This window comes from Delphinapterus leucas, chromosome 6 (assembly GCF_059928025.1).
Source record: "Delphinapterus leucas isolate spDelLeu-1000000601 "Yukka" chromosome 6, BTC_Dleu_Yukka2, whole genome shotgun sequence".
In the NCBI taxonomy this organism is placed as follows: domain Eukaryota; kingdom Metazoa; phylum Chordata; class Mammalia; order Artiodactyla; family Monodontidae; genus Delphinapterus; species Delphinapterus leucas.
The window spans coordinates 61091614-61103840 of record NC_143134.1 but is presented as its reverse complement, the minus strand read 5'-3'; the positions used below and the strand labels follow the sequence as shown (position 1 = coordinate 61103840).

Genomic DNA, 12227 nt, shown 5'->3' with positions numbered 1-12227 from the left:
GAATATCTCAAAGTTCTATAACTACAAAATGTTAAGTATTTTTAACATTGCTACATCTGAGACTGCAATCAACAATTTACAGGGCAAACCAAAAAAAAAAAAAAAAAAATCCCCCCCGAGGGTCAAAACAAAATGGTTAATATACAAATATATAAAATTTTAAAATATATAAAATTTAAACCTTTTAACTGCAGCTTAAAATGAATCTTACATATTTATACAGCTATTTAATTTCTGATTTTATCAACTCTGAAAAATTGGTCAAGTAATTCTACCTAAAATATCAGGATATAGCTGTCTTTAATAATTAGCCAAAGAGGTAATCCAATTTTTAAAATATCAGAGGTATTCAGTTTATTTCAATAGAGTAGGAAATTAATCTTATACAGACACTTAAGAGAGCCACATTCAAATTATGAAACAGCCTCTTATTAGCTCTCCAAACTTCAGTTTCTTTTCAAGCTTCTGTTTAACCATCTCTAAAATGGTAATAAAAATATCAACACACAAGGTGGTTGTCATAATTAAAAGAGAAATTGCCTGGCAAATGATAAGCACCTCCAACAATGGCAACTTTAAAGGGGCGTTTGTGGGGGGTGGTGGACAGGGGGCACTAAAGATGAATTGTACATCTAGTCTTACAAACTCCAGGATGAAACAGTGTTTCTGGGTCACTGTCATTAAATACAATTTAGCTATACCCAGCTCCCTACCTTCTCTAACACTGAAGTCTGAGAACTTGTCAGAGATGAGAAGCCTCAGATAGGACAGTACACAGCCTTTTCCCTCGCCATCACACTATAAGCATGTAGGGAGGTTGTATTTCCACAAGGCTGGCGTGAGGTCTCTTCAAGCAGAAAACCAAAAATAGAGATCTGATCTAAAATAGAGTGACTGAACTAAAGCCTGTAAACTAAATCTCTTTCAGGTAAAAGTGGAAGGACTGGGAAATTAAGCAATGAAGCATGGCAGAAAACCAGCACGTGATTTCAAAAGCTAAGGAAGAATGCAGAATTAAAGTAGGGAATTCTGACCCAATTGCTCAGTTCTCCAGGAAGACTGTTAAAATGTGGGTAGACAAAGTGTCAAAGCATATCAAACCTGTACCATCAATGGTTTCAAGAATCCACTTCCTAGAACAAGTCTTTAAATCACTATATTCTGGGCAGAACTGAACGTAAGCTGTTGCTCTTCTGTGTACCCGCCTCGTGAGTGGAAAAAATGTACATTAATACCTTTATTAAAAGTATTGCAGTACAACGACACACTTCTTCAGAATCTCCCAACAAAAAGCAAAAATAACTGGGAAGGTGTGTGATGATATGAATTAAAGACTACCAAATACTGTTTCAATCAGTACAAAATGTCTAGGCAGGACTCTTCATTTAGGAAGGTATGGGTGTGGGAAAAAGGACAGGACAGGCAAGGGAAGAACTGGAGTTAAATGCAGGGTAGGAACAGAAGGCACGAGTAACCTTTGCTCCAAAAACAGCACAAGGAAAAAACTTCAGCTACAGTAAAAGCCAGAAGTTAGACTCTGGCATTTCCTGGGTGTGAATCAGACATGTTCTTCCATGAGGAAAGGCAAGCCAGCTACTTACCTCTATCTAGTACCCACTGCACCAAGAACAGATTGAAAAAAAGAACACACAAACCAAAAGGCTAAATTAGATTTCCTTCACACCAGGCTTTACCAGAGCAGACATGATTTAAAACCAATAACACTAAAAGAAAAAAAATCTCTCCTTGCTTGCTGAAGTTGAAAATCCTGCAGCAGGTAAAAAAGTTATTCATTCCATAATTACAGATAAAAGGCTTAAAATCAGAAGCCTGGTTGAGATCACAGTGGAGCACATTAAGTTAAAATTGAATGAATCAGTGAGTAGTAAAATACTAATTTTTACCTAACTTGCCCTTTTGTGGAAGTGGCAGCAACAGAGAGATGAAGAGAGCAGAAACCTATTCAGTCTCTTAAATGGATCAAGTCAATCTACCTGAGAGGAAAAGCACAGGGAAAGAAGAGGCCTAAAAGGCAGAAGACAAACTTTGAGAATACCACGTTTCTTCCCATGGTACGTCAAAAGAGGGAAATAAGTAAATAATCTACCATCACTTTAAGATATTTTGGGGAAGGTAGCTACCATGGAGAGCAGTGCTATTTCATGTCTATTAAGATATGCTTTTTAAACTAGGCTAACTCAATTTAACAAAGATTCTTAACCAAAAAAAGCACTACTCTGAGAGAGGCATGGACATATATACACTACCCAATGTAAAATAGATAGCTAGTGGGAAGCAGCCGCATAGCACAGGGAGATCAGCTCGGTGCTTTGTGACCACCTAGAGGGGTGGGATAGGGAGGGTGGGAGGGAGATGCAAGAGGGAGGAGATATAGGGACATATGTGTAGGTATATAGCTGATTTCACTTTGTTATAAAGCAGAAACTAACACACCATTGTAAAGCAATTATACTCCAATAAAGAAAAAAAAAATCACTACTCTGATAATAAGCAAGACTGGTGTTTTTCCATTTTTCTTCATGTCATTCACCTATATTTTTTACTGATTCAAAGCAAAACATTTTCAACTTTAATAAGAGGTATTAATTCATTGATTATTCTACTACATGCTACGATGCCGTTTATACTTAGTGCATTTGAAAAGTTGAAACTGAGCCCTAATGTTTTACTAAAGTAATATAAAATGTCTTCATTCCTTAATATAAAAGTAAAACTGAGCTTAGGGAACAACTTCCTGGTAATAAAAATAGCTTTTCCTCCGCCTTCCCTGTTATGCCTGGTAGTACTGATAACGCCACTATGTAGCCTTCTACACTGAAAAAGATTTTATTGACTCACATTCAATTACAATTCCTGAAAAAAAGCTCCATGGAGACATTACTAGACTTCTAAATTCATTTCTTCACTAATACATGACATTATTCTATCCATGTGCTTTTCCACAGGTTCTGAATCAGTCTCTATGAATTAGAGAAATCAGGCAGTGGGTAAATAAGAAGTAAAAAATTTTATGATTCACTGGTTACTTCTTTAGAACATACCTGTTAAGCTGATGGTTACATGTTTGCATTTTTAAATGCTTAAATTTCTTTTTATTAAGTAAAACACCCCAGAGATAGGCAATGTGACACCGTTTTATTTAAAATATGCTCTAGTTCATTTATTCCAACTACGGCTTCAAAAGTACGTTAAATTTAACAGAAGTCACAACAGTTTGAAGGGACTTAATATAATCCTATTGTTTTACCTCCAAAATGAGGAATTCTGAAATAGTACTACACCAAATATTATTCTAAAAGTATGGAATTTTACATTTTTTTGGTTATATTTTGATATAATTTTACTAATACTTCTTCAGGTAAATGTTTTAAAAGTAACTTTAACATGTTAAAGGGTCTTAAATTATTTACAAACTTAGCATATGTCAAGTAAGGATGGGAAAGCTAAAATAAGCATTAAAGAATTTATCCTGACTTCCTGGTTGTATAGATGAAAAATGGCATGGGTCACTGACCTACCCATGACCCCACAGCTAAATAGTGACAGCAATGGAACTAAAATCTAGTTTTTCTTTCCACGACACCAAATCATTTGGTTCCTTCTTTCCAACTGATTTCTCATCTCTTCAAAAATCTTTTTTGCCATGACAACTTAGCACACCTACGGCAAAATAAAGCAGCTCTCTGGATTTTATCTTTAAAATAAATAAAATCTAAAGAGTTGGAAGGATTTAACAAGATATTACACCAAAGGCCTTTTAGTTCAGGAATGGCATATACTAAGCAATCATCAGATGATAATTATTATTACTTTTTACTACAAGGAAGGCAGTGAATTTTTTAAAGTACACATATTAGGCCTTGGATCCATCTGACAAATATTTTTAACCCGCATGCTTAATTATCGTTAGTTGTCATGATTTTATACTGTAACTTTACACTATGATTTATGACCTGCTCACAACGACCTTGATTTTTTTTTTCCTCTTGTACTTTTATAGACTGCTATATTGCAATATTTTCAAGTAATAAACTGGTCAGGTTTTCTTAGCCCTAGAGATAGACATCCTCCACTGACTCACAAGGGATCTTAAAATACGCTCCAAATACAGCTTGAGAAAGAGCACAACTTTAAATGGACTCCCCAGTTAAAATCTGTTAAAATCTCCCCAGTTAAAAGCGGTCTGTTACAGTGAATGGTAACAAGTGCAAACTGCTGCCATCCGTAAGCCATTTTCTTAAAACCACTCTTGAATCTGGGGGAGGGAGGCAGAAGGTCAGTAAAGGAGCAAACTATTTCTCCTCCTGCAAGTCTTCTGAAGCCTCACCCAGCGATCTGGAAATGAATGAAAGGCTGTGATGGCAAGGGATAAATCCCAGATCCCTACGTAGGTCTCCGGGCGCAGGTACAGAGAGAGAAACTACAGTTCACACGCGAGAAACTCAGGGCAAAGGTTTTTTTTAATTAAACACACACACACACACACACACACACACACACACACACGAAAAACTACCCCAAATCATCTTGACTGGAGCACGAACCCACCCACCACCAGTTATAGGAGGGGCAGTTGGCGGGCGGCTGCAGCTCTGGCTGAAGATGCTGGGAGAAAGGCCAGGCCCCAGGCGGGCAGGGCACGCAGAAGACCCGGGGTTCTGAGCGGGAGCGAGGGCAGGTGCGGGCAGGGAACAGGGCGCGGAACAGGGGCGCAGCCAGGGGCGGGCGGCCGGGCGCCGGGCTGCAGGGGCCGGGGGCGGGGGGGCGGCCGTGGCGTTCTCGCGCCTGCACACACTCACCGGCGCCGGGGGCTCGCCTCTCCCCGCCGCTGTTCTCGCGGCCGCCGGCAGCTCTTCCCCCTCCACCTCCGCTTCTTCCCCCTCCGCCTCCTCCTCCTCCTCTAGTCCCGCCGCCACCGCCCTAGCCGGGACGCGCTCCCCTTCCGCTTCCGGGAGCCAGAGCGCCGGGGCCGGCGGGTTAGGTGTGCGCGGCTCGCGCGGTGGAGTGACCGGCTGCCTCCGCCGCCGCCGCCGCCGCCGCCGCCGCCGCCGCTGCTGCCGCGGTCCCAGCTGGGCGCCCGGGAGCCGCGATGGGAGCCGCCGAGGGCCTAAAGAGCAGAAATCGCGCCTCGAGCACGCGGAGACGCGCCGCGGCAATGCCGGACAGCCATCACCCGAACACCCGTACCTGACGCACCTCGGCGCCGTCGCCCTCCCCGGCTGCCACCTTCCCAGCTCTGCCCACGCTCTCCTCCTCCTGCCACACCATTGTCCCCGCTCTCCTGAGTGACTGGAGAAGGGCCTTTCTTTAAGGATCGCATTTATCCTCCTTCCTTACTTCGGGAAGGATGCCCCACGGGCCTCTCTACCCCTAACGCGCTCTGGATGTCCTCTGGTACCTTGTTTCAAATTGCAGTCCCCAGCACCAGCATCCTCTGGGAACTTGTTAGAAATGCACCATTTCAGGCCTGCTGAATCAGTATCTGTATTTTAACAAGATCTACAAATGATTCCTACACGTGCACCTTAAAGATTGAAAAGCACTGGCCTCTAGTGAATGGTCTTGCCCACTTCAAGAGCCACAGTTGCCCAAGACATCCATGATTTTTTCCTATTCCTGTCAGCAACCAAAATCCATACTGAAATAAGCTTTACTTAGTGTTTCAGATGCCATCCAAAAGTTGCTGGCTTTCCCATCCCTCCAACCTAGGAAAAATAAATTGACTCTACACTGCAAATAATCCAACTCCCAATCTCAATTCGTATCTTCATCAAACATCAGAGATACGCTAAAACCTTCCCTCTTCCCCCTCACCTCAGCTGAACAATACTTTGGGAAGGTTAAAATGTTTGCAGTAACCTGGAACTAGAGCTTTGTGACTGCATGCCATGGGAGGAATAATGTGGGAATGGAAGAAATATTACCTGCTACATAAAATCTGAACTCTTCATAGAATGGCATTGAAAGCCATTCTCCACAAACTGGTCCCTACCTACCCCTCCAGTCTTACCTCTAACTAACTTGATTCTTCTGCCCATCCTAGAATGCCCTCCACCATCCTCTCTGATGATCTTAATTCCATCTGGACTTGGGAGTCAGCTCAAATCCTGCCAGCCCAGAATTCCCGTTCTCTCAATATCACACACACTGTAGCTTATTTTGGACCCTTATGTTACCTTGTATTACTAGGTAGTTTAAAACATGTTATGTCCTGGTTTCTGAATTAATTACCAATACCTCACAACCTTAAAGTCCTACATCAGTGGTTATCAGCATGTGGTTTCCACACCAGTAGCATCAGAATCACCTCGGAACTCATGAGAAATCCACATTCTCCAGCTCCACCCCAGATCTACTGGATCAGAAACTTTGGGGCTGAAGCCCAGCAATCTGTATTTTAACAGGCCTTTTAGATGATTCTAATGCATGCTCATTTTAAAATTACTGAGTTAAAATATTATCTGTTAATCCCAAAGGAACTCATTGGTAGGGGTTGATTTGACTATATGCAAGTTTTATTGCTTTTCAGATTGAGAACTAAGCTCCTTCGCTCACGAATAGCTAGGTTTGAAGGCAGTCACACTTGCTTTTGGAAGAATTATCATTGATTTTCATAATGCTTTTGCTGTTGTAGGATTTTTGTAACTGGGTTTGTTTGAAAAGAAAGAAGTAATAATGATAACTAGTCACTTTGAGGAAGAGGAAACATGGAGTTTTGCCCCCTAAACCCTGGTGCTGAATAGCATATTCTTTTGCTCTCTCTTTGCATACCCTTGTGAGAGAAAATAAGCTGTGGCAAATGATCTCAACAGGTGCCAAAATGAGGCTTAGTTGATGGGCATGTGAATGCACATGACTATTGGAAGTGTACATATTTTTCATGCCTTTTTCTAATGCTAACCCGTTATTAGCCAAGTCAGTTCCACAGAGACTTTTCTAAGAAAGGCATGGAAGGAGAGAAGTGGCAGGAAAAACATTCTCAAAATCATGAGTCTTTTTCTCATGGGCAGTATCATCAAGGGCCTGTCTCTTGCACTGAAGGTCAGGTCATAGTTGTCTCATTCATGCTCAACATTGACTGTATTGTCTTGCAACACATATACTTAGACACCTGTGTTAAAGTGAGAGAATAGGAAGATATGGCATCATATAATCCTTTTGAGGAGCTTTTCTATTTAGTCTAAGGATGGAGAAAAGATATATGTCATGCACTATTTTTTCCCTCCAGAATTTTAGTCTTCATGGTGCCTGTGACTGACTGAAATGTGATTATTAATCAAACTAATATTTATCTGGGAATAGAAAAAGTAGATGAGGACAAGTAGCATTGCTGCCACTGCCAACTTGGCTTCTCAGCAAAGGCACGGTCAGGGCATTTATGTGGACAAACTCAGCCAATGACTGTGCTGCTGTGCCTTGACTGGGGAGGACAGAATTTTATTGCAATTTCCTAAAGTCAGTGAAAGTACAGTCCAGAGTTTAATCAGTACTGGCAAATAGCCCTTGGCAGCTTTGGGTGGATAGAGTTCTCCACCTGCCCAGCTGGGTACCATGCCCTAAGCACCCACATCTGATGCACATTCATGATTTCTGGGTTGTTTGTATTCCTCTCCCCCATCTGTTTGAGTGGCAGAGTGCCCATTCCACAACAGTCTAATATTCTAATAGTTATTCTTAACCTCTTTGGGGTTACACATCTCTTTGAGCATCTGCTGAAAGTTGTAGACCCTCTTCCCAACAAGTTACACAATTATATAACATGTACGTACAGATGTATACATAAAGTTTCACAAGATACTTCACTTTCCCATGTCCCCAGACATGAAGTCATGAACTTCAGGTTAAGAACGTAGAGAGTTCTATGTTCCCCAGGACGTAGAGAGTCGGTAAAATAACACTATTCCCCCCAAATATCAAGGATAACTCTAAAAAACACTGCGTTCTTAGGAGACGGAAGAAAAGCAATGCTAACCAGAGGCATAAACAAAGTGCTATGGGAATGCTAAAGAAGCAGCTGGTAGTGTCAACAGGCTGATTCAGGAGTGGCTTCGTGGAGAAACTTCTTGCTTCAGATAAGTGAGAATAGGATTTTGATTGGGACAGAGGATCCCTCCAGGATGAGGGAAAGTGTAAGCAAAGGCATGGAAGTGTAGAAGTACAAGGGTCGCTCTGATGTGGCTCAAATGTGAAACACATAGAAAGAGAGGAGAATGGAAAGGTAGAACAGAGCCAAATCATGGTGAGCTTCAAAGACAATGAGATTTCTAATGAGGAGCCATTAAGCTTTCAGAGTAGGGTAATAGACCTGCTCTAATCTAGAAAGGCAGTGGCATCATCAAAAGGCAGAGTGGTGGGGCATTTGGAAAAGTTTTAAATATTCTAAATTGGAACCTGGGAGTGAAATCACATGGCTTTGCCTCAACTTTTTAAGGTTGCTTAATGTCTGCTCTAGAGTTTTCTATTAAGTTAAATCAAGATGAACCCAAATACTTACAATTGGTTAGGTGGGGAAATGTATTTCAGTGAGTTTAGAGTCTGGGATGCTGAAAATCTGTTTGGAATTGAAAGAGGGAAAACCAACTTGGACTGAAAAGAGAAAAAAAGAAAAAAGCCCCGCCACTAATCAGGCTGGGAGGACAGACACAGATGAAGGCAGCTGCAACGTTAATAGAAAACACTGTTTCTGCCAAGATCAAGGAGCAGTTAGAAATTACAATAACGACCCTCTCTTTGGGTGGTTACTGACCAGTGATGCCCCAGACCACGTGCTATTTTCATTTCTTACTAGGGATACCCAATTGCTCAGTCATCTTGACACCTTCACTTCATGAAAACACCCAGTTCCTAGTTAATTGCCTCTTTTTCTACTCATATCTCAAAACAACAACCAATGCAAAACTGATCCCTGCTTCCCTTAGACCATCTTCAAAGTCCTTCAGTGAGAGCCCAGTTCACAAAAGATGCCTACCTCTTCCTGCTTGTCTAGCGGCAGGCACTCCTCTGATGTGCCCTCCCTTTTTCCAAGGCAATAAATCTGCTTTTTTTTCATGCTACAGACTTGTTCCTGGTAGTCTTTGGCTGAGTACGTTTTAAGAACCCATTTGATAATGAAAGCTACCTGTTGTCAGGACTCAAAAGTCAAGGTTCTTCAGGAAAGAGGTCTCCCTTTCTGTGTCAAAGGCACAGCAAAGTAGCTGCCATTCTCAGCAATGAGACTCAGCAGTCTCACACGTGGACTCTTCCAACATGGGAGGAAGTGATGGTTTGGGCAGATCCCCCTGATCCTTCATCCTTTAGAGAAATATGGATTGAGATAGAAGGTTTTTAAATGCTTTTAAAAACTATTTTTGTGAGTGGTATTTTCAGAAAACAGCTTATTCTAAGTAAATGGGATTAACAGAATTCCAAGACAGAAATAAAATGGGTCTAGAAAGATGATGGCAAGCTCTGCCCTGATTCGATGCAAACAACGTATTAAAAATAGGGCAATTTTGATGATGCTGACCTCTTTGCATGACAGAGAAAGATTGAGTGAGATTTTCATCGAGAGATGTTATTATAAAGAAAACAGCAGAAAGAGACGGAGAAAACCGACAAGACAAGACCATAAAAATAGAGAAGAGGAAGACGAGTTAGAATTGGGAGCTTAAACAAAGTGAAAGGCAGGAGCACCAGTAGAATCAAGAGTCCAAATAGGAGGGTTTTCTTTGGTAGAGAAGAAACAGCTGCTTAATTCTCAAAGTCAGAGCAAAGAAGAGCCAGAGGGTGACCAAGTGGGAAATCTTGAAGGGGAGAGGAGGGAGGCTAAGAGTTTAAATTCAATGGCTTCCATCTTGGTGCAGACACAAGAACAGGAGGTGCTGGGCTCTCTAAAAGGGAAGAAAATAGGGGAATATTCAGCACTAGGAAAGGGGATGAAGAGACTAAAAGAGACAGCCCACTTGGCTCATGTGGAGATAATGTTGACTAGGGGGATAAAACAATTTCTGAGTCCTTCAAAGAAAACCCAGATGCCAGAGATAATAAAAATAGTACTTTCTGCTGTTCTGCATAATAGTACTTATGGCTGTAAAACACTTTAGAGGATTTACTTTGGTTGTTTTCTACATATACTAACTCAACAGACCTGGTTTGGATTCATGGAATCTACATCTAATATAGATGAAAAAGATTGAGGCCAGGAGGCATTTCACCTTTTGACACCCTGCAGTGCCACAGCAGGAAGCTGTAGCCTTAGGTGGTAAAAAAAAAAAAAAAGTGTAATTGACATGGGTGCACCACCAAACAGAGATGCCTGGGAAAAATTCCATAGGTAATGCAGGCTCAGAGTGTCACAGTGGAGAAGAGCATCGGGCAAGCAAATGCGTAATTGAGGAATTCAGTGCAAGCGATGGTGAAAGACTGATGTACTATTAGAATGTGCTGACCACATCTTGGGTTTATTAAATACCTGTGCTGCTTTGGATAGCCATACCTGCCAAACTGATAGACATGCACGGCACACACACACACACACACACACACACACTTCTGTTGATATCTTTGTTCTTTGCTCTCTTACTCAAGGAGTAACTTTCACTGTAACTGCATTACAAAAACAAAAAGTCTGTCCCAAGCTGATACCTGTTCTAGCAAGTGACCCCCTTGTTCCCATCACCTTTTCCTAGTCCACTTTTGCTGTTTGGGGAGAACCTGGAGATATGACCCTACAGAACCATGTAGGCAATAATGAAATGGTGCCAACCTTAGGTTTAGAAAATCCTGAACCCAGGAATCGTCCTCGGGTCTGGATTTGTGAATACCAGCATTCTGAGAGACTTTTTCCTGAAGCTGTCTGATCATGGTTGTGCTGTCATTCATTACTTGCCACAGAAATCACTGAAATCTTCTACGGGCATGCTGTAAATATTAAAGGAGCACACACACACACACACACACACACACACTTCTGTAAATATTAAACTTACACTGTGTGCGGCAGCAGCAGTTCATGCTGCTTTATGGAGACAATATTAGCGAGCATGCAAAAGTATCACGCTACCACTCCCACCATCCCTGTTCTTTACCCCTCCCCTGAAGCCTGACGCTGGACCACAATTTTAACTCTTTAATCACAGCAGAGAATCATTCAACATCATTTCCACGGAACCAATCTTATCCCTTAAACTGGGATTGTAGTTAATGAGTGTAGATACCTTTTTGTACACTCACCACCCAACTTTCTATTTTAAACATAAGGGCAGGAGCATTTTCTTTGAAGTTTCCCAAGGCAGGAAACAACATTTCACCTTTCTTATAGTTCAAGCCAGTGTGTGGGAGTGCACCCTAGGAGTTGTATGACCTGTCTGGCTTCTCTTAGGCTTTGTGTCAAGTGGAATGGGTCTTCTGGCCAGCTGGGACATTGGCCTGTCCTGATTTGTGAAATCTACTCAGAGTTAACTCAAGACATATTTGGGTTGTCTCATAAGTCCTGGTTGCTCCCCTGGGATCTCCTCCACTAGCCCACCATAAAGTCAGAAATTTCCACCTCTATACTTGAGAGAGTGAGCTAGATCCAGGAGACATCAGTTAAAATGCAAATAACTTGGCAACACGTTGGAAATATTGCTAATTTCCTTAGGAGTGATAATGATATCATTATCTTTATTACATAGGAAAACATCCTCATTCTTGGGAGAGGCATACTGGAGTATTAAGGGTGAAATGTCATGATATCTGTGATTTACTTTTGAATGGTTCAACAATATAAAAATATGTAGTGAGCACATATACACACATTCATACAAACAGAGAGATAAAGCAAATATGGCAAACAACAATTGTTGAATTAAGGTGGAGGCTATGGAGGTATTCTTGGATCTATTTTTTTTCCAACTTTTTGGTATGTTTGAAAACCTACATAATGAAAAAGTGGAAAAAATGTGGGCTCCCAAACATATCTCAGACCCAGTGAATCGGATGCCCTCACGCATTGCTTGTGAGCACCCAAAGTAAGTTTTAGACACACTAAAATATGAGAGTTATTGAATTACAGTGCTAAATGCTAATGGAAGCATACATGCAATAGGTATATGAGAAAAAGAGGAAATGATCTGGGGGAGAAAAATCAACTCAATTAAACACCTCTATTTCCTGTGGGCAACAAAGTGCAATTTAGTTAACCAGGTGAGAGTAATGCTTCTCATAAATTGCATGAAAATGAAATT

The 12227-nt window shown here is 41.4% G+C and overlaps 1 protein-coding gene across 3 annotated transcripts in view; it reads right to left on the bottom strand.

Moving 5' to 3' along the window:
• ZDHHC21 (zDHHC palmitoyltransferase 21) overlaps positions 1-4928 on the bottom strand; it is an 84792-nt gene extending 79864 nt beyond the window's left edge. For all 3 annotated transcript variants that reach the window (XR_016393558.1, XR_002644543.3, XM_022573750.3), the window contains exon 1: positions 4821-4928. The gene's annotated coding sequence lies outside the window, so the exon portion shown is untranslated. The remainder of the gene's footprint in view (positions 1-4820) is intronic.
• Positions 4929-12227: the final 7299 nt, after the last annotated feature.